The following is a 21,394-nucleotide window of genomic DNA, read 5'->3' on the forward strand; positions in this document are numbered from 1 at the left end:
CCCAATCTGTCAAACCTCACCTATTTAGGGCAGGGCAAGAAACAGATCCAACCTGCCAGCTGGATCTAGTTCACCCACCTTAAAGGATCGTGTTCATGGTCTGGGGGGTCTTCAGCTCATGGATCCATCATTGTCACTGGAGACGCAACCAGCCACAGTGGCAGTTACCCCCCCTTATTCTTCCACCACCCATCAGCCCCAGTTAGCATAGTCAACATTCAGGGAAGATGGGAGTTCAACAACATCTGGAGCACCATAAGTTAGCCATGCCTATCTAAAGGAACACCTCTTCCCGTATGTTTGGAGGCCTTTCTCTGAGTGGTCCCTCCAAATGAAGTGCAGAGGGTAACTATGGGGGAAATGCGCCTTTTCAGCAGTGGCTCCCTGTTTGTGGAATGTTCTCCAGTACTTGGAATGAAGGGGATCTAAAGGCAAATGTGATATTCGTGAGATAAGCACCATGCTTGAAGGAGGCACATCCTCTTCCAGACGCAGCTCACAGAAGAAGCAGGGAGGGTAAATGTGGTGGTGAGGCAAGTGATCAGCAGTAGGTGGCAAAGCCAGCAAGCCTGTGCCTGTATGCCATGTGGGTGGGAATTTTTATTGTTGTTATTGTTTCACGTGTGGGAATCGTAGCCGAGCAGAGAGTGGCAGTGCACCAGTGAGTTCAAGCAGCAGCAAATGGCAGGGCTACTTGCATACATAGGTCACAAACCACACACCCGTTGCAGGAAGAGATCCAGCATGGTGTAGTGGTTGGAGTGTCAGACTAGGACCTGGGAGACCAGGGTTCAAATCCCCACAAGGCCATGAATCTCAGTGGGTGATCTTGGCCCAGTCACTGCTGCTCAGCCTAACCTACCTGGTGGTGGGGTGGGGATTAAATATGGCAAGGGGTAGCCAGGTACACCACCCTGAACTCCTTGGAGGAAAAGGGTGGGATTTAAAGACCACAAATAAATAACTAGTGGCCTGTATCTGGAGTCTGGAAGAAAATTTGGCCACCACCAATACCTCTTATTCCAAACACAGCAACACACCCCTAAACCACTGTGGGGCCCTGCCTATAAACCCGTTAGTGCCATTCCCAGGGATGGAAGGTTCTGTTAGTTTTGGTTCCCTCATTTTCTTATTTATTTATTTTTAAATCTTAAATTTGATTCCCCAAACTGGTGCAGAAATTTGCAAAGTCTCTTTTTGCATTTTTTTAAATAAAAAAATCAGTATTTTATTGCTATTTTCTCCTGATAAGCACCTCTTTTTGTGTTGTTTTGACTAATGTACACACCTTGGCAAGCAATTTCTCCAATTACAATGCATTTTTGTATGTTATTTTCACTAATATATTCATTTTTATGCACCGTTCTACCTAATATGTGCAATTTTTCTGACATTTGTTGGTTAGGGGACTGCATTGAAAAATTTGAAAAAGTGCAAATTTCAACCCCCCAAAAGGTGCAAATTAGATATAATTCAGCTTTAAATGTGAACTGAATCAAAGTTCATCCCCATCCCTGCTCACTCTACTCATCACCATCAAGGTTGTGTGTTTCTTTTTTAGGTAGGTAAGTAGGTAGCTAGGAAGGAAGGATTATAGCTTTATACACAATCTTCCTCAGGTTTTGGTGTTTCGTTACACCATGATTGTGGCCCTTGCATTCGCCTTATATATATATACACCTCTCTGAAACGATGATGCTGTTTAAGCTTAAAGGTCCTCGTTGTTGGGGGGGATGAAATAAAGCAATTATTCGCCTAACACTGTGTGTGTTGGTGTCGTCGTCTTCTTCTTCCTGTATTTTTTATACTTTAGCAGGGCAATTTGTAAAATTCTGACAAAGATTGCCAAGCACCAAGACTGTGAATTTAACTAGTTCCCTTTTGGAGGAGGCGAATTAAAGTGGAACTAATTCCTTTTTGAAGGAGGTGAACTGGAAATGGAACTACTTCCTTTATAAAATGAACTTTCCGAGCGCTGCCTAGGACCGAGAAAGCAAACACACATTCCTATCTGAGTACAAACCATAGCTATTGCCCTTTTCCAGTTTGCCTCTTTGCAGACTCAGAAACCCACTAGTCCAGGGGTCCCCAGACTTACCACGCGGCGGGCCGGAGGGCAGGGGAGTGCACGCGCAGCGGGCCGGAGGGCGGGGGAGTGTGCACCCGTGCGCATGCGCACACACACACGGGCGGGGAAAAAATCGCCGAAAATCGCTTGTGCGCATGCGTATGGGCCTCCCCCGACCCGGAAGTGCACCAGAAATGACCTCTTCCGGGTCAGGAGAGGCCCATACGCATACGCACAAAGGATTTTCGGCGATTTTTTGCCGATTTTTAAGATCGTCGCTGCGCCGCGCGCCGTGAGAGTAGGCGGCGGCAGCGGGCGGCGGGGGTCGTCGTGGGCCGGATTGGAAGGCCGATTGGGCCGCATCTGGCCCGGGGGCCGTAGTTTGGGGACCCCTGCACTAGTCCTTTCTCCATGGGACTGGCACCCATTTCCAAAGAGCACCAGCTCAAATTCAAAGTCAAGGGATTGGAAGTTGCATCAGGGCTTCCGATTTGTCGCGCTGGTGAAGTTGGACGCAGGGACTTCGTGCTCCAAAGTCCCTGGCTTCGTGGAGGGGGGGGAAGTCCGCAGAGCGAGCGGACTCCCCGAAAAAACACCGGGTAGAGAGTCCCGGTGACATAGTGCCCAGCTGTTTGCTCCGGACGCGAATCCTCTGCTGCCAGAGAGCTCAGTAGAGCAATCGAGAGCCAGCGGAGTGGAGTCGCGGGAGCCATTTTTGGGTTTCATCTTACCTCCTTGAAGTGAAGCTCCGAGTCCTCAGCCTGCAAGCGGCGGATTCTTCCAAGGAAATAAAAGACTTCTTCAAAGTAAGTCAAATCTCCATTCGGATCTTAAAAATTTTAAATTTGAAGATAGGAAGAGATTCTAAAGTAACGGAAGCCGATCTCTTCCAAATGGACAATCGGGAGGCGCATTAAATATTCCCAAGCCGAAAAGGGAAAACTTCTTTCAAGATTGCGGACCCGAGAGAAAGAAAGACTTTTCCAAACCTCCCCAGCCCCCGGTGTTGTTGCCCCTTGAGGTTCAGCAGCAACAAGGGGGAGGACGCTTTGACAGCTGTCAAAAGCTGTCAAATTGTTAAAGGACTAAGAAAGACGATTTTATTCCTGTGAATTGGAAAAATTGATTCAAAAGGTTTTAAAAGGATTTAAGTGGACTGTAAATTTGAAATCTGATGAGGTTAAAGACAAAGGATAAGAACAGCCAAGATGGAGCCGACAACGTGGTAGAGAGGAATTTTCCAGTACCCTTCTGCCCTTATCTCTGGTCTGCCTGTGGTCAAGTGAACTATGAAAACAAAATTCTCTCGAGCTTTCCAGGAGGCTGTGCTGGGCTATCTACAAACATGGGAAGATATTTACAAGGAAAGGCAATGCTTCAATCCAACAGAAAAGGAGAATGAGGTGCAAGAGCAAGATTTAGAGGACAATTTTGATTATGAGATTGTGTGTGAGGAGCAACAATTTGAGGACAATTTGGAGACTGATTCAGACCATAAAAAAATATGTGTTGGATGATGAAAAACAAAGATCAGAACAAAGAGATGAGGCCGACAAGGAGAAGCAAAGTGAAGAGAAGATTGATGGAAGTGAAAATCCTGGAGAGACTGAAATGTTGAATGGTGTTAGTGAAGGGAGGGAAAGGCAGAAAGAGGGAGGAGCAGAGGTCTGGAAGTGGATGTGGGAAAGAATTGGTGTGGGGTAAAAATTTTAGTTTAAGGTACTTTTTTTGGTTTATGAACAACGGTGTCGGAATCTTGGCCTGTTAAAGGATATGCTGATCCAATTGGGAGGAGGGACATTGGGGGGGGGAGGAGAGATTTTTATAGTTTAAGGTTAAGAGCTTTCTGGAGGGAGTAAAAAGAATGGCTGAGGAAATATGCTTAGAGTTTGTTTTTGAATAATTTTGGTGATCAGGAGGTGTTTGGGTGGAAAACTGCCTGTCTCCCCCTTCTTACTCTTGGTACCCAGTGGCAGGGGGTGCCTTGAGGGGAGAGGGAAGGGTGGAGGGAAACCCAGACACAAAAATGGAACCTTTTGACTGCTGGACTCCTCGGGCTACCCCAGTGGCAGGGGGGGGCTCAGAGGGGGACAGCATGAAGAAGGAGGAGGATTGTGTTAATATTATAAGAATAAGATTCTGAATTGGATTAGAAAACCCGCCATAACTATGTAAGAGGTTGGGAAATCCAGGAGGAGGAGAGTCGTGGAAGCCATTAATATTTTTCCTTTTTCCTTTTTTTTTCTTTCCTTTTTTTCCCCCTTTTATATTTTTGCTTTTTTTTCCCTTTTTTCCTCGTTTTTCTTTTTTCCAGTACAGTGAAGAAATAGCTGGGGGATAAGCCAATCCCCAGAGATCCTCCGCCTTTGTCCTCTCAGTGGCAGGGGGGGGATGAGGGGGGAGGAAGGAGGGGGGAGGTCAAACCCAGCTTAAAATGGACCCCTTTGTTCCCCAATACCCATGGGTCTCACTGGTGGCAGAGGTGGGCTTGTGGGTGGAGGGAAAATGAAGGGACAGAGTTTATGTTGTATACTTTGTGTTTTCTTTTTCTAAAAATTAATAAAAATTATTTTTTTAAAAAAATGGAAGTTGCATCAGAAGGACCGTAAGCTACATGCTGTTTGTAAGCCACAGATTGTCAGGCACCCTACTCCCAGCCAGCTCCTTTGGCAGGGAAGCAGCAACCCTATTATTTGCATCTCATGCCCACACTGTTGAGTATGCTTGCTCATCTTCAGGATTACAAGTCAAAGCAGGGCACATGCCTTTTAAAGGGCATTTGACATTATCTAATGCAATCTTACAAGTTTCAAACCACAGCTTCAAACGAATTGCTTCCCGTAAGAGATTAACATAATTGGGCTAATTAAAATGTGGCCTATTTACCAAACACGGGGAAACCCACTTTTATTTTCCTCCAAGAAACAAATGTTAAAAAGGAAGATTTGTTGAAATCAGACCAAGTGTGCTCCTCATATACTCAGAAAGGAAAGAAGACAAACTGCTATAACAAAATAGGTAAGTAAAAGAATGAAGATGCTTCAGTTGATAATTAGTGGTGATGCATAATTCAACCTACTTCAAATACGATAGTAGTAGAGCTCCTGGCTTCTATATGGATTTCAAGTGTCACGCAATCTGACAGAGCACCACTGTCCAAGCATAATTTCCCTGGGACTAGCAGAAACTTGTTAACATATGACACCCATATCCAAAGGTAAAAGGTAAAGGTAAACAGTTGTGACCGACTCTGGGGTTGCGGCACTCATCTCGCGTTATTGGCCAAGGGAGCCGGCGTACAGCTTCCAGGTCATGTGGCCAGCATGACAAAGCCACTTCTGGCGAACCAGAGCAGCTCACAGAAACGCCGTTTACCTTCCCGCTGTGGCAGTACCTATTTATCTACTTGCACTTTGACGTGCTTTCGAACTGCTAGGTTGGCAGGAGCTGGGACCGAGTAATGGGAGCTCACCCCATTGCAGGTATTCGAACCACTGACCTTCTGATCAGCAAGCCCTAGGCTCTGTGGTTTAACCCACAGTGCCACCTGCATCCCATCTATATCCAAAGGTACCTTAATAAAGAAAGTACATTGATCAGGGCCAAATAAATGTCTTAAAGTACTAAGCAAGTTTTGAAGTTCTCCATAATGCTTCTTCAGGCTGGATGTTAAACAACTTGGGGCCAGGAAATCTAAGGACCACATCTTTCCACATGAAGCTTTCCATCAACTATGGCCTTTTTACTATCTGAAATGTAGCAGTACAGTACAATAAAATAGTGTTTAGTCCACATTGAATTTTCAACTCTTCCCACCCCAAGTGCACCCTTCCCTTCTTTAGAGAAGAGCTAACATGGTGCCGTCCATATGTGTGGACTACAACTCCCAGCAGCCTCAGCCAGCATGGCCAATAGTAGAGGTTGATGGAAGTTGTAGTTCAAAACGTCTGGAGGACACCATATTGGCAATCCCAGTATAGACCTTTAAGTATTCTTCCACCTTCTGAAAGTCCTATCCCTAGAATGCTGAAGCCTCAAAAGGCACAACTGACTAAATTAGCAAACAAATAGGGAGAGAGAAGAGGGAAGAGAAAAATATAATTATGATAAAAAACAATAACAGCACCAAAAAAGGGAGAGGGGAATGTCTGATATTCTCTGTTAGCCGCTCAGTGTAAGCAGAAGACCAACACGCCCTCTTAATTCCTGAAGAGGTCAAGAAAGCCCTGCCAAGTATCTTCGAATATAGCTAGTTTCTCCCATTTCATATAAGTGAGTATCTCAAAAAATTGTCAGTTTTGGTTCCTCTCCATTTCTAACTTTTTCATCCTTAAGTTCAGCTTGCCCTCAGCAGTTTGAAAACTTTTCTTAAAGTTTGCATTAAAATGTGTAAGTATTTTTGTGTACGTTTCTTCTAATATACACATTTTTTAAGCAATTTCCCCAGTAAAATGCATTTTTGCATGCTGTTTTCACCAACATGGGCATATTTGTACAGACCTTTCTGTAACATGCTTTTTGTACACTTTTTATTTTTGGTGCAAAATTGGGGTAAATGTGAATTTCAGAGACTAGCTATGTTTTGGTTCATATATGGTTTCAGGAAGTGCACAATAGGTACGTTTGCATTTAAATGCAAACAAATTCCTCCCCCATGAGACCAATGATCCATATCTCACCCTGTTTTGTCTTTCCAGCTTTTTCAGAATCAGCCTCTTGGACAATTGTAACAATCTCAAGCTAGAATGCAAGAGAAGTTATGTGCAAACTTAATTAGACCATTCTGGGTGAAAACACACCAAAAGTTTGCTCGCTAATTTGAGATATTTGAATAGTCATAATTTAGATTCCTATTTCCATTCTGAAGGAGATCAGCCCTGAGTGCTCACTGGAAGGACAGATCGTGAAGCTGAGGCTCCAATACTTTGGCCACCTCGTGAGAAGAGAAGACTCCCTGGAAAAGACCCTGATGTTGGGAAAGATTGAGGGCACTAGGAGAAGGGGACGACAGAGGACGAGATGGTTGGACAGTGTTCTCGAAGCTACGAACATGAGTTTGACCAAACTGCGGGAGGCAGTGGAAGACAGGAGTGCCTGGCGTGCTATGGTCCATGGGGTCACGAAGAGTCGGTCACGACTAAACTACTAAACAACAACAACAGATTCCTATTGTTTTTCCTAAATGGACCACAGGGTCACCTGCAATTTTTGTGTCATCCTAAAAAGTATTTGAAAAAGCTTCTGTCAGAAATGGAAAACTTCAATATAGCATGAAATATAATTTTATAAATCGGCAATTAGGGGTGGGAAGACATCAACAAGAATACATATATACATACATATGAAAAACAGAATTTTGGTTGGTTTCTACTCAACCAGGTTACTGTCCTGGAATGACATGATATGAACTATGTTGTGCAACCAGAATAGCAAGTTCAGCTAGCCGGAGAGAAGTAAAATGATACAATCATTTTATGATTGCTTTAAAAGAATTTGGCAAATTGTAGAGATGATAAAATTGACTGATTTTGTGTGAGTCAGAAGTCACCAGCCTGAAAGTTTTAAGGATTATGTTCAGCTATGACTTGCTAATATTTGACACCTGCTGGATTTCTTCTTGTTGTTTTAAGTTCCTGATATGGGCATGTGTTTCTGTGCGTGGTGCTAAGTCTGATCCTGGCTTATCTGCCCCACAAACCAATCAAATGTCAACTGTGTTCAATGCTTAAGTCTCCCACCAAAGTCAATGAGGCTTCAAAAATGCCTAATTTTGGCTAGATGGTGCTCTTGGAGTTATATTTGGAGTATTTCCTTTCTTGATATAATGCATTCCACATTTGGATTCTCAAGACCTTATTGGGATGAAGTTATGTAATATTGTTTTGACTGCCTGGAATTAATTTGCATTTGACTTTCTTTCATGCCTCCTGTTTAATGGCATTTTATAACTACATTTCTATTGCCAGTCTGTATTCATGTGGTTATATTGCATTCCTATTATTAAGAGTTCTTGCTTTTGCTCTATAGCTCTAACATGGTTGTTATGTGTTTATTTATTTGTTATTTAATAAATTTCTAGCCTACCCTTCATTGTTGTCAATCCCAGGACAGGCTTAACAGCATGAAATCACATCATTAAACAAAAAAATCAGTTACAACAGACAGGAGCTTCTGTGGCATCTGCGGCAACCTCCCTCCATAAAGATGGGAGTGAGGTAATAGATTTTTGTGTGGTTTTAAAAACATGGACTCTCCCTGTCAGAACACTTGAGAAGTCTGTTATTAACTGTATGTGGTAGCATTTCTTGACAATCAGCAGCAAGGTATGGCAATTGTGTGGACGGGAAACTTGTGACCACTTATCCTTGACTCAGAGGCTATGTTTTGGCACTTTTGGAACTAAACTAGAACTTCACTTATTTACACTCAAAGTGTGTGTGTGTGTGTGCTTAATAGTTACATTGAAAAGGCGCAACACTTCATTTCAAGCAAGCACTCTTTACAGAGATAGCTAATAACTTTCCTAAAATTCACACTTGAAACCTGTCTCTAAATCCACAAATTCCTCATAGAATGGCTATTGGTCTTACACCACAATTAGAACACGCCCAGCCACTTCAAGGATTTTTACTTTCCCCTCAGAGAAACAAGCTGGCTTGCCCAGTGTAGCAAAGCCCTTACTCAGCCCTAACCAGGTTCAAAACTGATCCCCATCAGCCCTAAGTTAGAAAACACTCACTGATCGATAAGCCCTACCTGATAGTAGAACTATCAGGTTCTAACTTTTAACTTCCTACCCTCTTCTGATTGGATGACACTACACCCAGCTCTGATTGATTTCTGGGTCACCAGGAAGCTCACCCAGGGTCTGACTGCGACAGCATTATTGATACAACATTTATTAAACAATCTCTAACCTTTCCACAGCACTACACAATGGCACCAGTTTCCATAGGTTAACAGTCCTCAAAGACCTGAGCAGATAAATGCATCATGACCTGGAAAAAGAACGAATGCCAACAGAGGGGAAAGGAGTGCAGAAACAGTGGGGTGCCACCACAGAGGAGACCCTTTTTGTTTCATAACATGACAAATGTCTCCCCATATCTGGAAGTAGAGAAAGGCCTCTCATGAAAATGTTAAAGATCTGGTGAAATATTTTATTGAGCTCGTGAGAGTTGCTCAATTTCAGTGTGCGTGTGTGTGCACGCACCGCACACACACACACACACACACACACAGTTTCCCATGAAAACATCTTGAAGCAATTAACGATAAAAACAACACTTTCAAATCCAATACAAATACTGTCTGGGGGTAGGGGAAATCCGTTTAAAGGCTTGTTGAAAAATGAAGCTCTCTAACAGTAGAGATGGTTCCTATCTGCCTCCTATGTATACCTCCTTTGTAAAAGAAACTGTGTTCTTCTACATCCCACTTAATGTTTAATAAAGAGGGCTTGAAATCCCAAATGTTAATCAATTGGAATTGGTAGATTAATTAAGTAAAGCTGGATTAATCATGCTTACCTAGGAATCAACCACAATGAATACACTGGAACTTATTTCTAAATAAACATGCAAAGGATTGTGCTGTTATTGGTTTATTTGGTGAGGTCAAATTTTAAACTGTGGAACTAAGAGCACTTTATTATTATTAAAATAAGAGGCTAATTTATCTCCAGTGTTTTATTATGAGAGGGGATGAAAAATAAAATACTAAAGATTGCCTTTCCCTCTAATAAATGAGGCTTAGGATCTCATACTTTCTTCACTCTGCATAAAAAATCACCTATATTGAGATTTGTAGCGTTCAGAGATTTATTTAAATGTGATTTGAAACAATTCTCTGAAATAAAAGGCAGGTAATTAATCAACTAAAATAATTTAATCTGTAGGCACCATGAAGTAATAATGGAGCGTTTGCTTACAATACAGTATTCCTATTCCACAGTATGGATAGGATCGTATAAAGTAAGGCATCATCACCTTCCCAATATTTCAAACAGCTGATGCTACAAAGGATCTGGCAGCAGCTTGAGCATTTTACTCATAAACTTGTTTTGGACACAGATTTTCAGAGTAGCCCATGTCAGTGAGAGCACCTTGTGCCAAATGGCTGCAGCCTGTAGGAAATTATTCATTTCTGGATAAACAACACCACTTGGAAAAGACCATTCAGGGATTGCTTGCATCATAAGCTGAGGAATATCTGTTGTTGGCATTTGGAATTTGGGGATATTCCTTAACTGTACTGTTTGGAATTTTGACCCGGCCCCTTAGGGCAGAGCAATTGCTTTAGTTCAGTTTAAGTTTCAAGCCTGTTTGTTAGTGTGGTTGTTAGTTGTGCCCAGGCAGGAACCAGAAGATTCTTTCTCTGGGTGTAACTGAAGTTCTCAACTCTTGTTCTACTGGGTGTTTGTGGAATTATTACTGGTTTTTTTAAAGACCTCCATTCACATGGTGGCTCAGGAGCTGAACTTATACTTGTTCCACATATTATTATTTTATCCCTTACAAATCTCTGTGCCCTGCAGATTCCACCTTCTCGAGAAGTCCGTCCCACACAATGTCAGAATTGGGTCTTGAGCGTGGCATTACCTAAGCCTTTTGAACTCTTCCCCATTACATATCAGGCAAGCCCCACGTCTATTGTACTTTTTCTGGCATCTGTTGAAGACTTCCAACAAGTTTTCTAAAAGGAGATTTCATTTTATTTTTTTGTGTCCCAGGCAGGATATGTGCTGGACTTGTATTCTGTGTGTGCGTGCGCAATTGTTTTAAGTGTTTTTCTATACACATTAAATGTGTTCGAAAATTGCATCGAGGTGCCTCCTAGGAAGAGATGCATAAAAGAAATGATAAATAATGTGTAAAATCAACTTCATTTATTTGTTTCTCACACTTACACCCCGTTCTTCCTTTGAATAGCTCACAGGTACTCCAAGGCCACCTGAAAGCATTTTGCCATGTGAGGGAGCGGAAGAGCAAACACGGTGCCCCCTCCCATTTCCATATACAGAAGCCAACTCAACTCAACAGCCAACTCAACAGGCAACTCAACTTCACCACTGCTACAGGAGCAGCATCCTCCACAGCATTAGAAAGCAGCAGGCTTACTTAGAGACCACAGCCAGGCTATGTGTTGCACATAGTGCTCTAGCCTCCACCAGTCCCTGCTGCTCCCATTGAGATAGCTTAAGACCATTTTTCCCCCAATAGTGGAAGACAGCATATCCAAAGAATATAATGACAGGTGCAAGCTTATATAGAGAAAGTAGGTTCACGGTAGTAAAGCTCGAGGGAGCAATCCTCCTTTATCATACCGGCTTGGTGGGATTTTACAAAGCGGCAAGGCCACCAGCCTGTCACACATGGCAATTGGGACAGACGTTCGGAGCAGGCAGCTCTTTGTGCCAGACTGGAGCTGGTGCAGTGATCAGCCCCAAATAGATGGCAGTGAGGCAAATTTGGGATCCAGTGAGAACTAGGGCAGCTCAATCATTTCTCCTCCCTGGCCCCAGAAAGGCCTGGTGATTTTTTGTGGTGGTGGTGGGGGCTTTCTACTGGATGCCACCAGTCAAGAACTGCTGGAAACATTTCTGCCCAGTGCATCACATCATAGCTGGCAGCCAGCTGGAGGCCAATGGAGCCCAGCACAGTTGGGTGAAGAGACCCCACTACCCTACCCTACCTCCCACAGCCCAGGATAAAGGGTGAACGTTGCATTGCTCTGCCCAATGGCCATTGGAGAAATTCTGGTGCACTGCAGCCTTTTCTTTATGTGTCACATTCCTTTATGGGCTTACCTAGGCCCCGATTGGCTCCTACGCCCAGCATTCTAATCAATTTTGATGCTGTGTGTTAATGTCCTGAGTCTGGTCTGCAAGAATACTGAAGATCACGCCAGCGAGGCACAATGTTTCTTTCTCCCCTCTGCTTCCCCTTCTTCCTTTGGCTCCTTTCTTTCCTTGTATGTCCATTAGTCTGCTCTACAAATCACTTCCTGGGTACTGCTAATCCTACCTCAAATCTGCTCCACAAATGGTAACGGACACTGTCCCAACATGACATGCACTAAATGCACGGTCGAAAGGGTAAAATAAGGTTGTTCTGAATACATACATCTGCCATTCCCTTGCTTTAGCTATTCTCCTGTGTTTTCACATCTCACCAGCTGAGTTTCTTGGAAGCCTCTGCAGTTCACTTCTTATCTCCTGTGTTCTTTATAGGCTATGATTTGTACCACGGCTATTTTAAAGAGGCAGAGTTGAGCAAGACTTACCAGACATTTTATGATCTGTTTCTTAGAAAGGTTAAGTATCTCTCAAGAAAATGTTCTGATAAAGTCAGAAAAGCGGATTAGGATCTCACAAGACTGGATGCATTTGAGGACTCTCTGCCTTGCTTCCTACATGAGTGCTTACGGTGAAGTGTCCCAAATGCTAAGGAGCAGCTCTGAAGGGGAGGCCTTGCTCAAGAAGCCATCTATAAGAAGACTGGGAGTTCCAGTGGGTTTTCCAGAAGAGAACCAGCCCTTTATTAGTCTCATTTAATTAAATTGGGGGTGGGGAGTTCAAGGTAAGAAGCATAATGTTGTAGCCACAAAGTCAACTTGTAGACTCAGTTCCAAGATGGAGACTGGAGGTTGAATAAGTCCTTCCCAGGATCCTGGATTGCCATGGATTCGGTAAAGGGTGGCAGCCATTTTGTCATCTTCTATCAGGCTAGAAAACCGATCAAGGCACTGAACCCCTATGTCAGTGCCTAAGTAATAACATTAATGACTGGGTGTCCTTAATAGTATGCCTCCGCTATAAACATCTAACATAAACTTCCTCTCCAACTCTGTTAAAAATGTCTTGCATAAACTGATCCAAAATGTTAACATCCTAATAATGTTGGTTAAGGAAGTTTTCTTCTGCAAAGCAGGTCTCGGGAGTTATTAATCCATTGGTGAAGAGCTGGGGTGTGTATGTGTTTTAACCACTAAAGCAACAAAACAAAACTTTTCAACCACCTGGACTAGCATCTTTTCAAGCCTATCCCTTCCTCCCATACTGCTTGAAAAGTGAAATGCAATCAAAGAGGTTTTTTATTTATACATTATTATAAACAGGATAATTGGCTGCATAAATGGAAGTTAATGGGAGCAAGGACCATAGGCTTTCACTTTGAGAGCTTACTCAAATCGTACTTTGTCTCTGTTTTCACTTTAAAAAAAAAGACTGTGTATGTATACAAATGCTTTTCCCGAGTTTATTTCTGCTGGTGCAAAGTCGGCGCCAATTAATAAAAACCATTGGCTAAATCCCCATGTGACTACTTGGGTGGGTGGGGGAACTGGAATATGCTTCTCGGCAATGATGGTAGCAAGCATTAAGCAACTGCCAAAATGTTACTGGTTTGCAAAGAGGTGCTGGGCAAAGAGGAAGGCATTTCCCATCCCCCCAGCCTTCCACTCCACCCTCTTAGCCAGGCCCATGGCTCATTGCTACCAGCTCGGAGAATAAATCAATACAGCCCTCTGCCATGCCCCAGATGTCATTTTTATGGTGCATTCATTATTATTTGTGGTTTCATAGAATCAGGGCAGTCATACGGGATCCCACTTTCAAAACTCGGTGTGTGTGTGTGTGTGAAAGTATCAAAGATGCTGCTTCATTTCTTGTCGGTGCATGTCCTATAATCTTCTACTGAAATCCTGTAGCTTTCTACACCACAGATATCCCTGTTTTAGGGCAAGAGTGCCCCTCCAGTGGGATGCCCCATTAGCTAAAGTGGTACCTCAGGTTAAGAGCTGTTTCAGGTTAAGAACATACCTCCAGAATGAATTAAGTTCATAACCCGAGGTACCACTGTAGTTCTCCTCACTGCAGGAAGTATTCTATTGGGTGGGAAATTGGGTTCAGAGCCCCATCCTCCCCATTCATACAAACCCTGCTTCAGCTCCCTCCCTCCTGCACATTTCTCTGCTTCCCTGAGTTTCCTCCTCCGTCTGAAGCACCCAGTTGCTGAAAGGTACTGCTGGGCTTCCTGCCAGGGAATCAAATGGTGTCTCTGTGTGGTAGGGAAATGGCATTTTGGCGATGCTTTTGCTGCATACCTTAGCATTCTCCCCCACCAGAAGCAACGACATCCTGCGTATTCCTCAAGCACTTTGGCACCCGGTGTATCTCCATATGGTGCACCCAGTTTAAAAATGGCAGGAGGGGTAATAGATACACAAATTTGGCCATTCCTAAAGATCCCTTGCTCCGTTTTGAAACATCCAGAGATAAGATGGCCTTTCTTTTCATTAGCTTCTTTTTCTAGAGGGACATTGATCTGTAAGAGGCGGGGCTGGGAGGTCTTCTTCAGTGTGATTCATTGACATGTAGGCTTCATAGAGTGTAGGTGGCAAGAGCTTACACGCCAAGGCTTCAACATATGTTGAGGAGCAGCACGGAATAATAATTTAACCACATCTTTCATCCCCCTCTGCAGGGGATCCATCTGGACCTGGCACTTTCTCACAGTTCAGGTTCTTAATGCTGGATGTTATTGATCTAGCAGCATAAAGTGAAGTCTAAGACCGGTCAAGGAAGAACTTGAAGATCTTCTGTGATACATTTCCCTTTGCAACGGTCCCACACGAGACTTCCAAAAACAACATAATTGTATAAATCACTCAGATCCAAAGTGTCTCTCTCGAAAGTGGGAGAAATAATTCCTTGCTTTCTGGAGACCTGGCATGGAATATACTGGACAAATCTTCATTGCCCAAGTCAGTTTAAGGACAACAAAAACTCCAGCTACTGTAATTGCCAGGTGAATGGAGTCCACCCTTTGCTTCTTTTTCTTTTATCAATCTCTCTGAGGGTGACTAGACTTTTAGTGGTCAAGGAGATCCTTTTAATAATAAGTTGAATTTTTTAAAAAAATTATTGGTCTGACACAAGTACCCAAAGGCCTCATATGGTCAAGAAATGGAGACTTCATGTGTTGATATTTAAATGTTGCATGCAGTTGCTGCCTGCTGCTAACTTTGTCCAGATGTGGGTACTCTGTGTGCCCATGGAAATTAGACAGATCTCTTTCTTTTCAGCTTGTCCAAGAATCTTTGCACTCTGACTCACTCCCGAAAAGAAAGAAAAAGAAAGAATGGAAAGAATGTGAGGCAAATGCATTCAGTACATAGTATTTTATTAGTGCAAGGTCTACTGGAAAGTGGGGATCTCAGCACGCAAACAGCAAACAATTGGATATTTTTTCAAAACAATTGGATATTTTTTTCCAAAAAGAAAAGATTATGACATGAAAAATATCTTCCCCAAGCTGGGTAGTCCCCAAGAAGGTAGGTGATGCCCAATTACTGATTTCTTATTCATGTTTTCTTACTCCTGTATAGGAAAATAATTTGTATGGAAGTCCCCTTGAGACTGTATTGAATATTGAATGTATCTGCCCTTCCTCCCAAAGGAGTGTAGGGCAGTAAGCACATATTTAGGAAGAATTTGAAAGCATCTTAAAAATATTTCCAAACAATAAAACATTACAATTGTAAAAGCAGATGAAACCAAATGTGCTGAAACCTAGAGGTTTTACACAAGCATCTATAACAGTATTGTGAAGGTGCCTGCCTAATGTGAAAAGTGCAAGAAGTGAAAAGGTCAGGGCCGTCTTAAGCATGTCGGGCACCCTGGCGCCGTGGTGCGACGATCGCTCCGCCCCCCCCCCCCGGCCCTGTTTCCCACTGTGGCTGTCTGGCAGGTGCAGCAACCGCCGCCCTGCCGCCCTGCGCCACCCAGCCTTGCCTTAGAGCTGGCCCTGGAAAAGGTCAAAATGGACCTCCCCATTGAACGCAGCAGCTGAAAAGGACATCTCACTATGGCCTGCCCGTGTTATTATAAGTGGCCTGCGGAGGTAGGCTACAGGTACAGTAAAGGTCTCAGGTGTTTGTCTGAGCATGTACATTTCTATGAGTGGTGGCAATCCTGCAGATATCCTGCAGGTAATTATTGGCTTCAACAGCACTTAGATCAGTGGGGAAACACCAAGAAGTAACAAGGGGTTAAGTGGGCCCTCCACCCCCCAAATATTTCCCATTACCCAATTTGCCCTCCCAGGTGTGAGTCACGGCATATGCATATTTAATGTGCATAGCAAATCCTTACTCCCCAAATCCTTACTCCCCAAATTTGCTAACCTTTCACTCTCCTTATCTGCTGTGATAGAAAGATAGGTCGACACACTCACACACAAGTATTATGATAAGAGGGGTCAGGAAGGTAGATGAAATGTCCATGTTACAAGTGGTTATCTATGCAGCAGACTGATAACCTATCAGAAGCAGGTTGCAAATGATTTGAGGAAGATACTACATGGAACAGCAGGAAGATACATTAGTCACAGTTGAAACCATCAAAAGTCTTGGCAGGGATTGGCGAGTACTGGCTCACGATGAGTGCGGTTTGGAAAGCAAAGGAAATCTAAAGAGTGCAGAGAGAGTCCATAATGAAACCGATACGCACACAAAACATGATGTGTAGAACTTCTCGGTGTTACACTGCTTGAAAAAGACAATGTGAGAATGATGGATTTGACTAAGTATAGCGAGCGAGCTCATTAGAACTACAGAAAATGTGGTGGCAAAGGAAAAGTACAAGGATATTTCCAGCCCGAAGAGCTTGTTTATTGAGCTCATGGCTTAGTTTACAAGTGCAGAGGCAACAGATACTAATAATACATAGCACTTACATAGTACAGTACAGTAGAAGTGTTTTATATACATTACCCTAGTGAGTCTTACAATAATCCTGTTATGGATCAGGGAGGGGTGAGTTTGATATATGACAGCAACCTCAAGGTCATGGGAATTTTCCTCTCTGGAATGTCAAACGTCGACAGATACACTTCTATCGTTGCAAAGGCCCCTGAGTAAACCAAGATCCAAACTGGCGAGAGGAAAGCCAACTGGACAATAAGCCCAAAGGTTGCTAATGTCACCCAAATGGACGGTGATGCCAAGGACACAATGTGTAAACTGAGAGGTGAGCCCGCAGCATTGTACCTGAAATTGAAGAAGAGGACCTGCTGCTGTGCTGTTTAGAGGCCTGGGGTGAGTGGGTGGACTCTGGGGGGGGGGGGATAGCAGGACTGAAGCTATGGTTGCTGTCTGAAGAGGTTTATTTTAGAGCATTGTCCTTGCTCACAGCTACATGCAGGCTGGTGTTTTTCCTTACAGAATTCTCTGCAAGATCTGGTTGGACTCATCTATGCATAGCCCAGAACAGCTTTTTTCTAACCTTAGGTCAGGCATCCCCAAACTGTGGCCCTCCAGATGTTTTGGCCTACAACTCCCATGATCCCTAGCTAACAGGACCAGTGGTCGGGGAAGATGGGAATTGTAGTCCAAAACATCTGGAGGGCCGAAGTTTGGGGATGCCTGCCTTAGGTCCTCAGGTGTTGTTGGACTAAAACTCCCATCAGCCCCAGCCAGGATGATCAGGAATGATTGGTTGAAAACGGAGTACTTTAATTGCATAACACAAATAGGTGAAACCAGTAATTACTACAGAATTGCGGGTGCAACATAATTATCTACTAAGAGAATTGTGACTGCGGATTCAATTATGCTACTTCATGTGTCCAGGTGTTGCAGCATCACTGCCAAGACCTTCCAAGTGCCCCCATTTTCCAGGGACAGTCCCAGATTTACAGAAGCCACCCTGGTTTCTGATTTGATCCCAGAATATCCCATTTTTCCTTAGGACGTCTCTATTTTTATCGGAGGAATGTTGGAGGGTATATACTGCACCTTCCTGTGCCTGAAGTAACATGCGAAGCTGCTAGTTTCAGAAGCCAGTGGTAACCCGAGTTAGTGAAAGGTGGCTTCTGCATAAGGAGGCACTCTGTGGTCCAGAATGTCTTCTGTTGCCCAAGCACAGCAGCATGGGGAAGAGCAGCAATGAACATAGAGGTAAAAGGCTGCATGCCAGTTCAAATGTACAGTGTAACAGAGATCAAAACAGAGAGCCAGTGTAGTATAGTGGTTAGAGTATCAGTCTAGGGCATGAAGCTTGCTGGGTGGCTTTGAGCCAGTTGCCTCACAGGGTGGTTGTGAGGATGAGGGTGGGGGGAGAGAATCATATGTACGACTTTGTGGGAAGTTGATATATAAATGCAATAATAATAATAATAATAATAGAAATAAATAAAGCTGAAATAACAGCAGGAGGACCCCCCCCAGCATGTAAATGCATGGGCCTCTGGAGTCATGAGAATGGCTTCTAAAGTCCCCAACAGCCCCACTGGAATAGACTTTTATACATAGAATTTGGCCTTTCCTGCAGCCTTCCTAACATAGGGATACCCTTCTTTCGGCTAAGGCAGATCCATGAAATTTCATGGTAAACAAAAGAGCTCTTGTGCCTTACGAGTCAGGGCAAAACATGCCAGCTAGAAATCTGAAGGTTAAAGTGTAAATTCCTTTTGCACAGTCACATGACTAAACTTTTCTACAACCGCATGTGAACAGTGCTCTGCAAACTCACAAGAGGCAGTTTGCTCTGACGGGACCTCTAACTTTTCTGGGTTTTGCAAGGATAGGTTTAGCCAAGGGGCTTTGGAGAAATGTATTGGGGGGGGGAGAGACATGGCTTTGGATGCAAGATGTTAATCTTTCAGATGCTTGTGTTTAGTTCAGAATGTGAGAGATTAACGCATTTTAATGGTGTGAGGGGTTTTTTTATTATTAAAAAGTTTATACTTGAGGGAACGGAAAAATAAGGAAGAAAAGTGGTGGCGAAAAGAATGAGGGGGGGGGAGAGAAAGATGAGCCTGACAATAATAAACAAGTGGATTAAAAATAACAGATGGCAAGGAAAACGCCCCTGGCCCTTCAAAAACCACCATTACAGCCTCCTACACCCTGGCCAAATTAAAGCGAGTTTGACATAATGAAGTCAAACGCTGCATTTGTGAGAGATATTTTCAACAAAAGAAGCAGGGATTGTAGGGGGCAGGAGAAAGCAAACAGGCTGGATCTCAGTGGGGCTATTCCAGAATGAATAGTTTTGGGATCTGAACGTAAGTAATGAGTGATCGGGTTCCCACATAAGCTTTGATGTGTGGGGCTATGTGGGGCTTTGAACTTTTCATCTGAACCCAAATCGCTCCTTTGTAGCTGCACTACAAAGCGGCATTAATTGTATTGTTACACGCCACCCCTATCTCCCTAGCAGTGCGAGATTCCAGGGGTCAAGCAGAGACTGTGGTCTCTTTATGATATATGGTTTATTTACACATATATACAACAAGATGGAGAGCGTGTGGAGCATTGACATCCCAAGAGGGTCCTGTTCCTCCTGTTGCTGCAGCCTCAGATTCCAAGAGGCCCCAAAAATCATGTCTGACCCTCCCTGAAGCATAAAACTGACTGGTTGCCTTGTGCTCTGCCCCCCTCCCTCCAGCTTGCAAAAGGGGCTCTTTTTTCCTGTTTGTTTACTATATCACCCACTGCAGTTCTGGAAACTTCCCTCTCCCAACTCTGGTATTATCTTTTGCTAATTACCCAGGTCTCAGGACAGGGTCTCCCCGCTCTGTGTCCAAGAGTCTCTTGCTTTGTTGATGGCTTTCACTGATGGGTTAATGACTGACCATCATCTTTTGCCCTCCTAACAATCCATGCTCAGCAAACTCTACCAGGCTGGCCTGCTCATTAGCATAAACAGAGCCCAGGGATTTCAGCGCTTGGTGCAGTTTAATCAAACCTTGATTAATTCTAACTTTTACTAAATCCAAGAATTATGAGGAAGATATGGCACTCAGAAGCTTAGGAGATCCTTGGCCCCTCAAAAACTTAAAACAGTATACATGCTTTAATCGTCATGGCTTTGTCCCAAAGAGTAGTTTGTGAGGTGCTGGGAGCTCTCCGGTAGAAATCTCTACTCCTGTTTAGGGGATTTCAGTGGGGCTTATACCCAAGTAGATGTGCATCAGATTGCAGCCTTCATCTCAGGTCTGTAAATATGCTTCCTCACACCATTAGAGATTTCATCTTTCTCAGAGTCTTCAGTTCCTTCTCCTTCATTTCTTCCAACAACCAGATCATTGCCAAGTCCTCTTGCTTCAGAGCATGTCAAAAATTCACCCTTTGTTGTATACATCTGTTCTAGGCAATACCTTGGGATCCCTTCCAACTTTCTGATTTCAGTGTATCTCTAAGACAATACCTCTTGTTGTTGTTGTTTAGTCGTTTAGTCGTGTCCGACTCTTCGTGACCCCATGGACCATAGCACGCCAGGCACTCCTGTCTTGCACTCCCGCAGTTTGACAATACCTCTTAAGGCCTGGCAAAAGACTATAGAGAGCCAATGACCTTCTCAATGGGAGCCAAGATGGCTGAATACATAATAGGTGGTACAAGGAGAAAACTCCTTCCCACTGTCCTAGGGAGAGGAGATATACCTGTGAGAAAGATCAAAGCAAGCAACCTGCAGTTGTTTGGGGGGCAGACTGAGTTGAAGCAGAGGAAAGGACAGAGACAGCTGAGCTGTTCTCTAAGAAATGTGACAGGGCTAGCATTTCTCCTAGAAATCTAATGGAGCAGCAGTACATGTTGGGGGTTAATGTTGTGAAACCTCTGCCTATATTTGTGTGTAAATCAATCCTCACAAAATGCCAAAAAACTTCCACAACCTTATTTCAAAGAGAAACAAAACCCTGAGCACGCACTGGACCCCTGGAGCTTTCACTGCTCGGAGAATTGAAGTGTAAGCCCCTACCATTTCTCATCCCGATCCCTTTTCCATTTTGATTAGTACACCTACTTTGTTGGCCTTCATGTTTATCCTATGTCACGGGTGTCAAACTCAAGGCCCGGGGGCCAAATCCGGTCCGCCAGGCCTCGTCATGTGGCCCGCCGAGCGCCCCAGCCAGCGGGACCCAGCCAGCAGGACCTTGCTGCTGAAGCACCGCGCCGACAAAGCACTGACAAACAGCTGGGGCCTGGGGGAGGTAGAAAGGCGGCCGGAGCAGCGCTGTGTGGAGCGCCCCGAGCCACAGCAGGAGAAGGAGGTGGCAGCTTGCCGGGTCAGCGCCCAGCAGCGCCGCACGAAGAGTCCCGAGCCTCTGCGACGCAGCAGTGCTCTGTAGCACTTTGAATCCTCCTCCTCCTGCCACGGCTCGGCGCCTGGAAACAGCTGCTGCTGCTGCTGAATCACAGACAAAGCACCCAGCAGCGCCGTGTGGAGGAGGAGGAGGATTCAAATTGCTACAGAGCACTGCTGCGTCCCAGAGGCTCGGCACTCTCCGTACGGTGCTGCCGGGCACCGACCCGACAAGC

The sequence above is a fragment of the Zootoca vivipara genome, chromosome 5, assembly GCF_963506605.1.
Source record: "Zootoca vivipara chromosome 5, rZooViv1.1, whole genome shotgun sequence".
NCBI lineage: Eukaryota > Metazoa > Chordata > Lepidosauria > Squamata > Lacertidae > Zootoca > Zootoca vivipara.